General features: G+C 37.5%; 26 non-coding genes across 26 annotated transcripts; all 26 read left to right on the top strand.

Annotated features, from left to right (window-relative positions):
* The first annotated feature begins 130 nt into the window (after window positions 1-130).
* Trnat-ugu (transfer RNA threonine (anticodon UGU)) lies at window positions 131-204 on the top strand. The gene has a single exon. It is a non-coding gene; the product is annotated as a tRNA-Thr (tRNA).
* A 358-nt stretch (window positions 205-562) lies between these two features.
* On the top strand, window positions 563-636 carry Trnat-ugu (transfer RNA threonine (anticodon UGU)). The gene has a single exon. It is a non-coding gene; the product is annotated as a tRNA-Thr (tRNA).
* Window positions 637-1570: 934 nt separating this feature from the next.
* Window positions 1571-1644, top strand: Trnat-cgu (transfer RNA threonine (anticodon CGU)). Its single transcript has one exon. It is a non-coding gene; the product is annotated as a tRNA-Thr (tRNA).
* Window positions 1645-1858: 214 nt separating this feature from the next.
* On the top strand, window positions 1859-1932 carry Trnat-ugu (transfer RNA threonine (anticodon UGU)). Its single transcript has one exon. It is a non-coding gene; the product is annotated as a tRNA-Thr (tRNA).
* A 70-nt stretch (window positions 1933-2002) lies between these two features.
* Window positions 2003-2076, top strand: Trnat-ugu (transfer RNA threonine (anticodon UGU)). Its single transcript has one exon. It is a non-coding gene; the product is annotated as a tRNA-Thr (tRNA).
* A 1222-nt stretch (window positions 2077-3298) lies between these two features.
* Window positions 3299-3372, top strand: Trnat-ugu (transfer RNA threonine (anticodon UGU)). Its single transcript has one exon. It is a non-coding gene; the product is annotated as a tRNA-Thr (tRNA).
* Window positions 3373-3874: 502 nt separating this feature from the next.
* On the top strand, window positions 3875-3948 carry Trnat-ugu (transfer RNA threonine (anticodon UGU)). The gene has a single exon. It is a non-coding gene; the product is annotated as a tRNA-Thr (tRNA).
* Window positions 3949-4162: 214 nt separating this feature from the next.
* On the top strand, window positions 4163-4236 carry Trnat-ugu (transfer RNA threonine (anticodon UGU)). Its single transcript has one exon. It is a non-coding gene; the product is annotated as a tRNA-Thr (tRNA).
* A 358-nt stretch (window positions 4237-4594) lies between these two features.
* Trnat-ugu (transfer RNA threonine (anticodon UGU)) lies at window positions 4595-4668 on the top strand. The gene has a single exon. It is a non-coding gene; the product is annotated as a tRNA-Thr (tRNA).
* Window positions 4669-4738: 70 nt separating this feature from the next.
* Window positions 4739-4812, top strand: Trnat-agu (transfer RNA threonine (anticodon AGU)). Its single transcript has one exon. It is a non-coding gene; the product is annotated as a tRNA-Thr (tRNA).
* Window positions 4813-4882: 70 nt separating this feature from the next.
* On the top strand, window positions 4883-4956 carry Trnas-uga (transfer RNA serine (anticodon UGA)). Its single transcript has one exon. It is a non-coding gene; the product is annotated as a tRNA-Ser (tRNA).
* A 358-nt stretch (window positions 4957-5314) lies between these two features.
* On the top strand, window positions 5315-5388 carry Trnas-uga (transfer RNA serine (anticodon UGA)). Its single transcript has one exon. It is a non-coding gene; the product is annotated as a tRNA-Ser (tRNA).
* Window positions 5389-6034: 646 nt separating this feature from the next.
* Window positions 6035-6108, top strand: Trnat-ugu (transfer RNA threonine (anticodon UGU)). Its single transcript has one exon. It is a non-coding gene; the product is annotated as a tRNA-Thr (tRNA).
* A 214-nt stretch (window positions 6109-6322) lies between these two features.
* On the top strand, window positions 6323-6396 carry Trnat-ugu (transfer RNA threonine (anticodon UGU)). Its single transcript has one exon. It is a non-coding gene; the product is annotated as a tRNA-Thr (tRNA).
* A 70-nt stretch (window positions 6397-6466) lies between these two features.
* On the top strand, window positions 6467-6540 carry Trnat-ugu (transfer RNA threonine (anticodon UGU)). Its single transcript has one exon. It is a non-coding gene; the product is annotated as a tRNA-Thr (tRNA).
* Window positions 6541-8479: 1939 nt separating this feature from the next.
* Trnat-ugu (transfer RNA threonine (anticodon UGU)) lies at window positions 8480-8553 on the top strand. The gene has a single exon. It is a non-coding gene; the product is annotated as a tRNA-Thr (tRNA).
* A 645-nt stretch (window positions 8554-9198) lies between these two features.
* Trnak-uuu (transfer RNA lysine (anticodon UUU)) lies at window positions 9199-9272 on the top strand. The gene has a single exon. It is a non-coding gene; the product is annotated as a tRNA-Lys (tRNA).
* Window positions 9273-9342: 70 nt separating this feature from the next.
* On the top strand, window positions 9343-9416 carry Trnat-ugu (transfer RNA threonine (anticodon UGU)). The gene has a single exon. It is a non-coding gene; the product is annotated as a tRNA-Thr (tRNA).
* Window positions 9417-9486: 70 nt separating this feature from the next.
* On the top strand, window positions 9487-9560 carry Trnat-ugu (transfer RNA threonine (anticodon UGU)). Its single transcript has one exon. It is a non-coding gene; the product is annotated as a tRNA-Thr (tRNA).
* Window positions 9561-9774: 214 nt separating this feature from the next.
* Trnaa-agc (transfer RNA alanine (anticodon AGC)) lies at window positions 9775-9848 on the top strand. Its single transcript has one exon. It is a non-coding gene; the product is annotated as a tRNA-Ala (tRNA).
* A 70-nt stretch (window positions 9849-9918) lies between these two features.
* Trnat-ugu (transfer RNA threonine (anticodon UGU)) lies at window positions 9919-9992 on the top strand. The gene has a single exon. It is a non-coding gene; the product is annotated as a tRNA-Thr (tRNA).
* Window positions 9993-10206: 214 nt separating this feature from the next.
* Trnat-agu (transfer RNA threonine (anticodon AGU)) lies at window positions 10207-10280 on the top strand. Its single transcript has one exon. It is a non-coding gene; the product is annotated as a tRNA-Thr (tRNA).
* Window positions 10281-10782: 502 nt separating this feature from the next.
* On the top strand, window positions 10783-10856 carry Trnak-uuu (transfer RNA lysine (anticodon UUU)). The gene has a single exon. It is a non-coding gene; the product is annotated as a tRNA-Lys (tRNA).
* A 70-nt stretch (window positions 10857-10926) lies between these two features.
* Window positions 10927-11000, top strand: Trnat-ugu (transfer RNA threonine (anticodon UGU)). Its single transcript has one exon. It is a non-coding gene; the product is annotated as a tRNA-Thr (tRNA).
* Window positions 11001-11646: 646 nt separating this feature from the next.
* On the top strand, window positions 11647-11720 carry Trnai-gau (transfer RNA isoleucine (anticodon GAU)). Its single transcript has one exon. It is a non-coding gene; the product is annotated as a tRNA-Ile (tRNA).
* Window positions 11721-11790: 70 nt separating this feature from the next.
* Window positions 11791-11864, top strand: Trnaa-agc (transfer RNA alanine (anticodon AGC)). The gene has a single exon. It is a non-coding gene; the product is annotated as a tRNA-Ala (tRNA).
* The last annotated feature ends 597 nt before the right edge of the window (window positions 11865-12461 follow it).

Below are 12461 nucleotides of genomic sequence, written 5' to 3'. Positions count from 1 at the left end.
GTTGGTTAGAGCGCCAGTCTTGTAAACTGGAGGTCCATGGTCCGAATCCCTCTGGAGCCTTTTATTCTCGTTTAACACTTATTTTATCATTAATGATACATAATCATATTTATTAGTTCATAAATATATCGGCTCCATAGCTCAGTTGGTTAGAGCGCCAGTCTTGTAAACTGGAGGTCCAGGGTCCGAATCCCTCTGGAGCCTTTGATTCTCGTTTAACACTTGTTTTATCATTAATGATACATAATCATATTTATTATTTCATAAATATATCGGCTCCATAGCTCACTTGGTAAGAGCGCCAGTCTTGTAAACTGGAGGTCGAGAGTCCGAATCCCTCTGGAGCCTTTTTTTCTCGTTTAACACTTATTTTATCGTTAATGATACATAATCATATTTATTATTTCATAAATATATCGACTCCATAGCTCAGTTAGTTGAAGCGCCAGTCTTGTCAACTGGAGGTCGATGGTCCGAATCCCTCTGGAGCCTTTTATTCTCGTTGAACACTTATTTTATCATTAATGATACATAATAATATTTATTATTTCATAAATATATCGGCTCCATAGCTCAGTTGGTTAGAGCGCCAGTCTTGTAAACTGGAGGTCGAGGGTCCGAATCCCTCTGGAGCCTTTTATACTCGTTTTACACTTATTTTATCATTAATGATACATAATCATATTTATTAGTTACCAGATTTATCGGCTCCATAGCTCAGTGTGTTAGAGCGCCAGTCTTGTAAACTGGAGGTCCATGGTCCGAATCCCTCTGGAGCCTTTTATTCTCGTTTAACACTTGTTTTATCATTAATGATAGATAATCATATTTATTATTTCATAAATATATCGGCTCCATAGCTCAGTTGGTTAGAGCGCCAGTCTTGTAAACTGGAGGTCCAGTGTCCGAATCCCTCTGGAGCCTTCTATTCTCGTTTAGCACTTATTTTATCATTAATGATACATAATCATATTTATTATTTCATAAATATATCGGCTCCATAGCTCAGTTGGTGAGAGCGCCAGTCTTGTAAACTGGAGGTCCATGGTCCGAATCCCTCTGGAGCCTTTTGTTCTCGTTTAACACTTATTTTATCATATATGATACATAATCATAATTATTATTTCTTAAATATGTCGGCTCCATAGCTTAGTTGGTTAGAGCGCCAGTCTTGTAAACTGGAGGTCCAGGGTCCGAATCCCTCTGGAGCCTTTTATTCTCGTTTAACACTTATTTTATCATTAATGATACATAATCATATTTATTATTTCATAAATATATCGGCTCCATAGCTCAGCGTGTTAGAGCGCCAGTCTAGTAAACTGGATGTCGAGGGTCCGAATCCCTCTGGAGCCTTTTATTCTCGTTTAACACTTGTTTTATCGTTAATGATACATAATCATATTTATTATTTCATAAATATATGGGCTCCATATCTCAGTTGGTTTGATCGCCAGTCTTATAAACTGGAGGTCCAGGGTCCGAATCCCTCTGGAGCCTTTTATTCTCGTTTAACACTTGTTTTATCATTAATGATACACAATCATATTTATTATTTCATGCATATATCGGCTCCATAGCTCAGTTGGTTAGAGCGCCAGTCTCGTAAATTGGAGGTCGAGGGTCCGAATCCCTCTGGAGCCTTTTATTCTCGTTTAACACTTGTTTTATCGTTAATGATACACAATCATATTTATTATTTCATGCATATATCGGCTCCAAAGCTCAGTTGGTTAGAGCGCCAGTCTAGTAAACTGGAGGTCGAGGGTCCGAATCCCTCTGGAGCCTTTTATTCTCGTTTAACACTTGTTTTATCATTAATGATACATAATCATATTTATTATTTCATAAATATATCGGCTCCATAGCTCAGTTGGTTAGAGCGCCAGTCTTGTAAACAGGAGGTCGAGGGTCCGAATCCCTCTGGAGCCTTTTATTCTCGGTTAACACTTATTTTATCATTAATGATACATAATCATATTTATTATTTCATAAATATATCGGCTCCATAGCTCAGTTGGTAAGAGCGCCAGTCTTGTAAACTGGAGGTCAAGGGTCCGAATCCCTCTGGAGCCTTTTATTCTCGTTTAACACTTATTTTATCATTAATGATACATAATCATACTTATTATTTAATAAATATATCAGCTCCATAGCTCAGTTGGTTAGAGCGCAAGTCTAGTAAACTGGAGGTCGAGGGTCCGAATTTCTCTGGAGCCCTTTATTCTCGTTTAACACTTATTTTATCATTAACGATACATAATCATATTTATTAGTTCATAAATATATCGGCTCCATAGCTGAGTTGGTAAGAGCGCCAGTCTTGTAAACTGGAGGTCCAGGGTCCGAATCCCTCTGGAGCCTTTTATTCTCGTTTAACACTTATTTTATCATTAATGATACATAATCATATTTATTATTTCATAAATATATCGGCTCCATAGCTCAGTTGGTTAGAGCGCCAGTCTTGTAAACTGGAGGTCACGGATCCGATTCCTTCTGGGGCCACGTATTCTCGTTTAACACTTATTTTATGATTAATGATACATAATCATATTTATTAGTTCATAAATATATCGGCTCCATAGCTCAGTTGGTTAGAGCGCCAGTCTTGTAAACTGGAGGTACAGGGTCCGAATCCCTCTGGAGCCTTTTATTCTCGTTTAACACTTATTTTATCATTAATGATACATAATCATATTTATTATTTCATAGATATATCGGCTACATAGCTCAGTTGGTAAGAGCGCCAGTCTTGTAAACTGGAGTTCGAGGGTCCGAATCCCTCTGGAGCCTTTTATTCTCGTTTAACACTTGTTTTATCATTAATGATACATAATCATATTTATTATTTCATAAATATATCGGCTCCATAGCTCAGTTGGTTAGAGCGCCAGTCTAGTATACTGGTGGTCGAGGGTCCGCATTCCTCTGGAGCCTTTTATTCTCGTTTAACACTTGTTTTATCGTTAATGATACATAATCATATTTATTATTTAATAAATATATCAGCTCCATTGCTCAGTTGGTTAGAGCGCAAGTCTAGCAAACTGGAGGTCGAGGGACCGAATCCCTCTGGAGCCTTTTATTCTCGCTTAACACTGGTTATATCATTAATGATACATAATCATATTTATTATTTCATAAATATATCGGCTCCATATCTTAGTTGGTTAGAGCGCCAGTCTAGTAAACTGGAGGTCGAGGGTCCGACTACCTCTGGAGCCTTTTATTCTCGTTTTACACTTGTTTTATCGTTAATGATACATAATCATATTTATTATTTCATAAATATATCGGCTCCATAGCTCAGTTGGTTAGAGCGCCAGTCTTGTAAACTGGAGGTCCAGGGTCCAAATCCCTCTGGAGCCTTTTATTCTCGTTTAACACTTATTTTATCATTAATGATACATAATCATATTTATTATTTCATAAATGTATCGGCTCCATAGCTCAGTTGGTTAGAGCGCCAGTCTTGTAAACTAGAGGTCCAGGGTCCGAATCCCTCTGGAGCCTTTTATTCTCGTTTAACACTTATTTTATCATTAATGATACATAATCATATTTATTATTTCATAAATATATCGGCTCCATAGCACAGTTTGTTAGAGCTCCAGTCTAGCAAACTGGAGGTCGAGGGTCCGAATCCCTCGGGAGCCTTTTATTCTCGTTTAACACTTGTTTTATCGTTAATGATACATAATCATATTTATTATTTCATAAATATATCGGCTCCATAGCTCAGTGGGTTAGAGCGCCAGTCTTGTAAACTGGAGGTCCAGGGTCCGAATCCCTCTGGAGCCTTTTATTCTCGTTTAAAACTTATTTTATCAATGATGATACACAATCATATTTATTATTTCATAAATATATCGGCTTCATAGCTCAGTTGGTTAGAGCGCCAGTCTTGTAAACTGGAGGTCGAGGGTCCGAATCCCTCTGGAGCCTTTTATTCTCGTTTAACACTTATTTTATCATTAATGATACATAATCATATTAATTATTTAATAAATATATCGGCTCCATAGCTCAGTTGGTTTGAGCGCCAGTCTTGTAAAGTGGAGGTCCAGGGTCCGAATCCTTCTGGAGCCTTTTATTCTCGTTTAACACTTATTTTATCATTAATGATACATAATCATATTTATTAGTTCATAAATGTATCGGCTCCATAGCTCAGTTGGTTAGAGCGCCAGTCTTGTAAACTGGAGGTCGAGGGTCCGAATCCCTCTGGAGCCTTTTATTCTCGTTTAACACTTGTTTTATCGTTAATGATACATAATCATATTTATTATTTAATAAATATATCGGCTCAATTGCTCAGTTGGTTAGAGCGCCAGTCTAGTAAACTGGAGGTCGAGGGTCCGAATCCCTCTGGGGCCTTTTATTCTCGCTTAACACTGGTTTTATCATTAATGATACATAATCATATTTATTATTTCATAAATATATTTGCTCCATAGCTCAGTTGGTTAGAGCGCCAGTCTTGTAAACTGGAGGTCGAGGGTCCGAATCCCTCTGGAGCCTTTTATTCTCGTTTAACACTGATTTTATCATTAATGATACATAATCATATTTATTATTTAATAAATATATCGGCTCCATAGCTCAGTTGGTTAGAGCGCCAGTCTTGTAAACTGGAGGTCCAGGGTCCGAATCCCTCTGGAGCCTTTTATTCTCGTTTAACACTTATTTTATCATTAATGATACATAATCATATTTATTAGTTCATAAACATATCGGCTCCATAGCTCAGTTGGTTAGAGCGCCAGTCTAGTAAACTGGAGGTCGAGGGTCCGAATCCCTCTGGAGCCATTTATTCTCGTTTAACACTTGTTTTATCGTTAATGATACATAATCATATTTATTATTTCATAAATATATCGGCTCCATAGCTCAGTTGGTTAGAGCGCCAGTCTTGAAAACTGGCGGTCCAGGGTCCGAATCCCTCTGGAGCCTTTTATGCTCGTTTTACACTTGTTTTATCATTAATGATACATAATCATATTTATTAGTTCATAAATATATCGGCTCCATAGCTCATTTGGTTAGAGCGCCAGTCTAGTACACTGGAGGTCGAGGGTCCGAATCCCTCTGAAGCCTTTTATTCTCGTTTAACACTTGTTTTATCGTTAATGATACATAATCATATTTATTATTTCATAAATATATCGGCTCCATAGCTCAGTTGGTTAGAGCGCCAGTCTTGTAAAATGGAGGTCGAGGGTCCGAATCCTTCTGGAGCCTTTTATTCTCGTTTAACACTTATTTTATCATTAATGATAGATTATCATATTTATTAGTTCATAAATATATCGGCTCCATAGCTCAGTTGGTTAGAGCGCCAGTCTTGAAAACTGGAGGTCGAGGGTCCGAATCCCTCTGGAGCCTTTTATTCTCGTTTAACACTTGTTTTATCATTAATGATACATAATCATATTTATTATTTCATAAATATATCGGCTCCATAGCTCAGTTGATTAGAGCGCCAGTCTTGTAAACTGGAGGTCCATGGTCCGAATCCCTCTGGAGCCTTTTATTCTCGTTACACACTTATTTTATCATTAATGATACATAATCATATTTATTATTTCATAAATGTTTCGGCTCCATAGCTCAGTTGGTTAGAGCGCCAGTCTTGTAAGCTGGAGGTCCAGGGTCCGAATTCCTCTGGGGCCTTTTATTCTCGTTTAACACTTATTTTATCATTAATGATACATAATCATATTTATTAGTTCCTAAATATATCGGCTCCGTAGCTCAGTTGGTTAGAGCGCCAGTCTAGTAAACTGGAGGTCGAGTGTCCGAATCCCTCTGGAGCCTTTTATTCTCGTTTAACACTTGTTTTATCATTTATGATACATAATCATATTTATTATTTCATAAATATATCGGCTCCATAGCTCAGTTGGTTAGAGTTCCAGTCTTGTAAACTGGAGGTCCATGGTCCGCATCCCTCTGGAGCCTTTTATTCTCGTTTAACACTTATTTTATCATTAATGATACATACTCATATTTATTAGTTCATAAATATATCGGCTCCATAGCTCAGTTGGTTAGAGCGCCAGTCTTGTAAACTGGAGGTCGAGTGTCCGAATCCCTCTGGAGCCATTTATTCTCGTTTAACACTTATTTTATCATTAATGATACATAATCATATTTATTATTTCATAAATATATCAGCTCCATAGCTCAGTTGGTTAGAGCGCCAGTCTAGTAAACTGGAGGTCAAGGGTCCGAATCCCTCTGGAGCCTTTTATTCTCGTTTAACACTTGTTTTATCATTAATGATATATAATCATATTGATTATTTCATAAATATATCGGCTCCATAGCTCAGTTGGTTAGAGCGCCAGTCTTGTAAACTGGAGGTCCAGGGTCCGAATCCCTCTGGAGCCTTTTATTCTCGTTTAACACTTATTTTATCATTAATGATACATAATCATATTTATTATTTCATAAATATATCGGCTCCATAGCTCAGTTGGTTAGAGCGCCAGTCTTGTGAACTGGAGGTCCAGGGTCCGAATCCCTCTGGAGCCTTTTATTCTCGTTTAACACTTATTTTATCATATATGATACATAATAATATTTATTATGTCTTTAATATATCGGCTCCATAGCTTAGTTGATTAGAGCGCCAGTCTTGTAAACTGGAGGTTCAGGGTCCGAATCCCTCTGGAGACTTTTATTCTCGTTTAACACTTATTTTATCATTAATGGTATATAATCATATTTATTAGTTCATAAATATATCGGCTCCATAGCTCAGCGTGTACGAGCGCCAGTCTAGTAAACTGGAGGTCGAGGGTCCGAATCCCTCTGGAGCCTTTTACTCTCGTTTAACACTTGTTTTATCGTTAATGATACATAATCATATTTATTATTTCATAAATATATCGGCTCCATATCTCAGTTGGTTAGAGCGCCAGTCTTGTAAACTGGAGGTCCAGGGTCCGAATCCCTCTGGAGCCTTTTATTCTCGTTTAACACTTATTTTATCATTAATGATACATAATCATATTTATTAGTTCATAAATATATCGGCTCCATAGCTAATTTGGTTAGAGCGCCAGTCTAGTATACTGGAGGTCGAGGGTCCGAATCCCTCTGGAGCCTGTTATTCTCGTTTAACACTAGTTTTATCGTTAATGATATAATCATATTTATTATTTCATAAATATATCGGCTTCATAGCTCAGTTGGTTAGAGCGCCAGTCTTGTAAACTTGAGGTATAGGGTCCGAATCCCTATTGAGCCTTTTATTCTCGTTTAACACTTGTTTTATCATTAATGATACATAATCATATTTATTAGTTCATAAATATATCGGCTCCATAGCTCATTTGTTTAGAGCGCCAGTCTAGTATACTGGAGGTCGAGGGTCCGAATCCCTCTGGAGCCTTTTATTCTCGGTTAACACTTGTTTTATCGTTAATGATACATAATCATATTTATTATATCATAAATATATCGGCTTCATAGCTCAGTTGGTTAGAGCGCCAGTCTTGTAAACTGGAGGTCGAGGGTCCGAATCCCTCTGGATCTTTTATTCTCGTTTTACACTTGTTTTATCATTAATGATACATAATCATATTTATTAGTTCATACATATATCGGCTCCATAGCTCCGTTGGTTAGAGCACCAGTCTTGTAAACTGGAGGTCGAGGGTCCGAATCCCTCTGGAGCCTTTTATTCTCGTTTAACACTTATTTTATCATTAATGATACATAATCATATTTATTAGTTCATAAATATATCGGCTCCATAGCTCAGTTGGTTAGAGCGCCAGTCTTGTAAACAGGAGGTCGAGAGTCCGAATCCCTCTGGTGCCTTTTATTCTCGTTTAACACTTATTTTATCATTAATGATAGATAATCATATTTATTAGTTCATAAATATATCGGCTCAATAGCTCAGTTGGTTAGATCGCTCGTCTTGTAAACTGGATGTCGAGGGTCCGAATCCCTCTGGAGCCTTTTATTCTCGTTTAACACTTGTTTTATCGTTAATGATACATAATCATATGTATTAGTTCATAAATATATCGGCTCAATAGCTCAGTTGGTTAGAGCGCCAGTCTTGTAAACTGGAGGTCGAGGGTCCGAATCCCTCTGGAGCCCTTTGATCTCGTTTATCACTTATTTTATCATTAATGATACATAATCATATTTATTATTTCATAAATATGTCGGTTTCATAGCTCAGTTGGTCAGAGCGTCAGTCTTGTAAACTGGAGGTCGAGGGTCCGAACCCCTCTGGAGCCTTTTATTCTCGTTTAACACCTATTTTATCATTAATGATACATAATCATATTTATTATTTCATAAATATATCGGCTCCATAGCTCAGTTGGTTGGAGCGCCAGTTTTGTAAACTGGAGGTCGAGGGTCCGAATCCCTCTGGAGCCTTTTATTCTCGTTTAACACTTATTTTATCATTACTGATACATAATCATATTTATTAGTTCATAAATATATCGGCTCCATAGCTCAGTTGGTTAGAGCGCCAGTCTTGTAAACTGGAGGTCGAGGGTCCAAATCCCTCTGGAGCCTTTTATTCTCGTTTACACTTGTTTTATCGTGAATGATACATAATCATATTTATTATTTCGTAAATGTATCGGCTCCATAGCTCAGTTGGTTAGAGCGCCAGTCTTGTAAACTGGAGGTCCAGGGACCGAATCCCTCAGAAGCCTTTTATTCTCGTTTTACACTTGTTTTATCATTAATGATACATAATCATATTTATTAGTTCATAAATATATAAGCTCCATACCTCATTTTGTTAGAGCGCATGTCTAGTACACTGGGGGTCGAGGGTCCCAATCCCCCTGGAGCCTTTTATTCTCGTTTAACACTTGTTTTATCGTTAATGATACATAATCATATTTATTATTTCATAAATATATCGGCTCCATAGCTCAGTTGGTTAGAGCGCCAGTCTTGTAAACTGGAGGTCCAGGGTCCGAATCCCTCTGGAGCCCTTTATTCTCGTTTAACACTTATTTTATCATTAATGATACATAATCATATTTATTATTTCATAAATATATCGGCTCCATAGCTCAGTTGGTTAGAGCGCCAGTCTAGTAAACTGGAGGTCGAGGGTCCGAATTCCTCTGGAGCCTTTTACTCTCGTTTAACACTTGTTTTATCGTTAATGATACATAGTCATATTTATTATTTTATACATATATCGGCTCCATAGCTCAGTTGGTTAGAGCGCCAGTCTTTTAAACTGGAGGTCCAGGGTCCGAATCCCTCTGGAGCCCTTTATTCTCGTTTAACACTTATTTTATCATTAATGATACATAATCATATGTATTCGTTCATAAATATATCGGCTCCATAGCTCAGTTGGTTAGAGCGCCAGTCTTGTAAACTGGAGGTCGAGGGTCCGAATTCCTCTGGAGCCTTTTATTCTCGTTTAACACTTGTTTTATCGTTAATGATACATAATCATATGTATTAGTTCATAAATATATCGGCTCCATAGCTCAGTTGGTTAGAGCGCCAGTCTTGTAAACTGGAGGTCGAGGGTCCGAATCCCTCTGGAGCCTTTTGTCCTCGTTTTACACTTGTTTTATCATTAATGATACATAATCATATTTATTAGTTCATAGATATATCGGCTCCATAGCTCAGTTGGTTAGAACGCCAGTCTTGTACACTGGAGGTCGAGGGTCCGAATCCCTCTGGAGCCTGTTATTCTCGTTTAACACTTGTTTTATCCTTAATGATACATAATCATATTTATTATTTAATAAATATATCAGCTCCATTGCTCAGTTGGTTAGAGCGCAAGTCTAGCAAACTGGAGGTCGAGGGTCCGAATCCCTCTGGAGCCTTTTATTCTCGCTTAACACTTGTTTTATCGTTAATGATACATAATCATATTTATTATTTCATAAATATATCGGCTCCATAGCTCAGTTGGTTAGAGCGCCAGTCTTGTAAACTGGAGGTCGAGGGTCCGAATCCCTCTGGTGCCTTTTATTCTCGTTTAACACTTATTTTATCATTAATGATACATAATCATATTTATTATTTCATAAATATATCGGCTCCATAGCTGAGTTGGTAAGAGCGCCAGTCTTGTAAACTGAAGGTCGAGGGTCCGAATCCCTCTGGAGCCTTTTATTCTCGTTTAACACTTATTTTATCATTAATGATACATAATCATATTTATTAGTTCGTACATATATCGGCTCCATAGCTCAGTTGGTTAGAGCGCCAGTCTAGTAAACTGGAGGTCGAGGGTCCGAATCCCTCTGGAGCCTTTTATTCTCGTTTAACACATATTTTATCATTAATGATACATAATCATATATATTATTTCATAAATATATCGGCTCCATAGCTGAGTTGGTTAGAGCGCCAGTCTTGTAAACTGGAGGTCGAGGGTCCGAATCCCTCTGGACACTTTTATTCTCGTTTAACACTTATTGTATCATTAATGATACATAATCATATTTATTATTTCATAAATATATCGGCTCCATTGCTCAGTTGGTTAGAGCGCCAGTCTAGTAAACTGGAGGTCGAGGGTCCGAATCCCTCTGGAGCCTTTTATTCTCGTTTAACACTTATTTTATCATTAATGATACATAATCATATTTATTAGTTCATAAATATATCGGCTCCATGGCTCAGTTTGTTAGAGCGCCAGTCTAGTAAACTGGAGGTCGAGGGTCCGAATCCCTCAGGAGCCTTTTATTCTCGTTTAACACTTGTTTTATCGTTAATGATACATAATCATATTTATTAGTTCATAAATATATCGGCTCCATATCTCAGTTGGTTAGAGCGCCAGTCTTTTAAACTGGAGGTCGAGGGTCCGAATCCCTCTGGCGCCTTTTATTCTCGTTTAACACTTGTTTTATCGTTAATGATACATAATAATATTTATTATTTCATAAATATATCGGCTCCATAGCTCAGTTGGTTAGAGCGCCAGTCTTGTAAACTGGAGGTCCAGGGTCCGAATCCCTCTGGAGCCTTTTATTCTCGTTTAACACTTGTTTTATCGTTAATGATACATAATCATATTTATTATTTCATAAATGTATCAGCTCCATAGCTCAGTGTGTTAGAGCGCCAGTCTTTTAAACTGGAGGTCCAGGGTCCGAATCCTTCTGGAGCCTTTTATTCTCGTTTTACACTTGTTTTATCATTAATGATACATAATCATATTTATTATTTCATAAATATATCGGCTCCATAGCTCAGTTGGTTAGAGCGCCAGTCTTGTAAACTGGAGGTCCAGGGTCCGAATCCTTCTGGAGCCTTTTATTCTCGTTTAACACTTATTTTATCATTAATGATACATAATCATATTTATTAGTTCATAAATATATCGGCTCCATAGCTCAGTGTGTTAGAGCGCCAGTCTTGTAAACTGGAGGTCCAGGGTCCGAATCCCTCTTGAGCCCTTTATTCTCGTTTAACACTTATTTTATCATTAATGATACATAATCATATTTGTTATTTCATAAATATATCGGCTCCATAGCTCAGTTGGTAAGAGCGCCAGTCTTGTAAACTGGAGGTCCAGTGTCCGAATCCCTCTGGAGCCTTTTATTCTCGTTTAACACTTATTTTATCATTAATGATACATAATCATATTTATTATTTCCTAAATATATCGGCTCCATAGCTCAGTTGGTTAGAGCGCCAGTCTGATATACTGGAGGTCGAGGGTCCGAATCCCTCTGGAGCCTGTTATTCTCGTTTAACACTTGTTTTATCGTTAATGATACATAATCATATTTATTATTTAATAAATATATCGGCTCCATTGCTCAGTTGGTTAGAGCGCAAGTCTAGCAAACTGGAGGTCGAGGGTCCGAATCCCTCTGGAGCCTTTTATTCTCGCTTAACACTGGTTTTATCATTAATGATACATAATCATATTTATTATTTCATAAATATTTCGGCTCCATAGCTCAGTTGGTTAGAGCGCCAGTCTAGTAAACTGGAGGTCGAGGGTCCGAATTCCGCTGGAGCCTTTTATTCTCGTTTAACACTTGTTTTATCGTTAATGATACATAATCATATTTATTATTTCATAAAAATATCGGCTCCATAGCTCAGTTGGTTAGAGCGCCAGTCTTGTAAAATGGAGGTCGAGGGTCCGAATCCCTCTGGAGCCTTTTATTCTCGTTTAACACTTATTTTATCATTAATGATACATAATCATATTTATTATTTCATAAATATATCGGCTCCATAGCTCAGTTGGTTAGAGCGCCAGTCTTGTAAACTGGAGGTCCAGGGTCCGAATCCCTCTCGAGCCTTTTATTCTCGTTTAACACGCATTTTATCATTAATGATACATAATCATATTTATTAGTTCATAAATATATCGGCTCCATAGCTCAGTTGGTTAGAGCGCCAGTCTTGTAAACTGGAGGTCGATGGTCCGAATCCTTCTGGTGACTTTTATTCTCGTTTAACACTTA

Source organism: Euprymna scolopes, chromosome 11 (assembly GCF_053919585.1).
Source record: "Euprymna scolopes isolate OS-2025 chromosome 11, ASM5391958v1, whole genome shotgun sequence".
NCBI lineage: Eukaryota > Metazoa > Mollusca > Cephalopoda > Sepiida > Sepiolidae > Euprymna > Euprymna scolopes.
The sequence above is the reverse complement of the archived record's forward strand: the minus strand, read 5'-3'. Positions and strand labels throughout refer to the sequence as shown.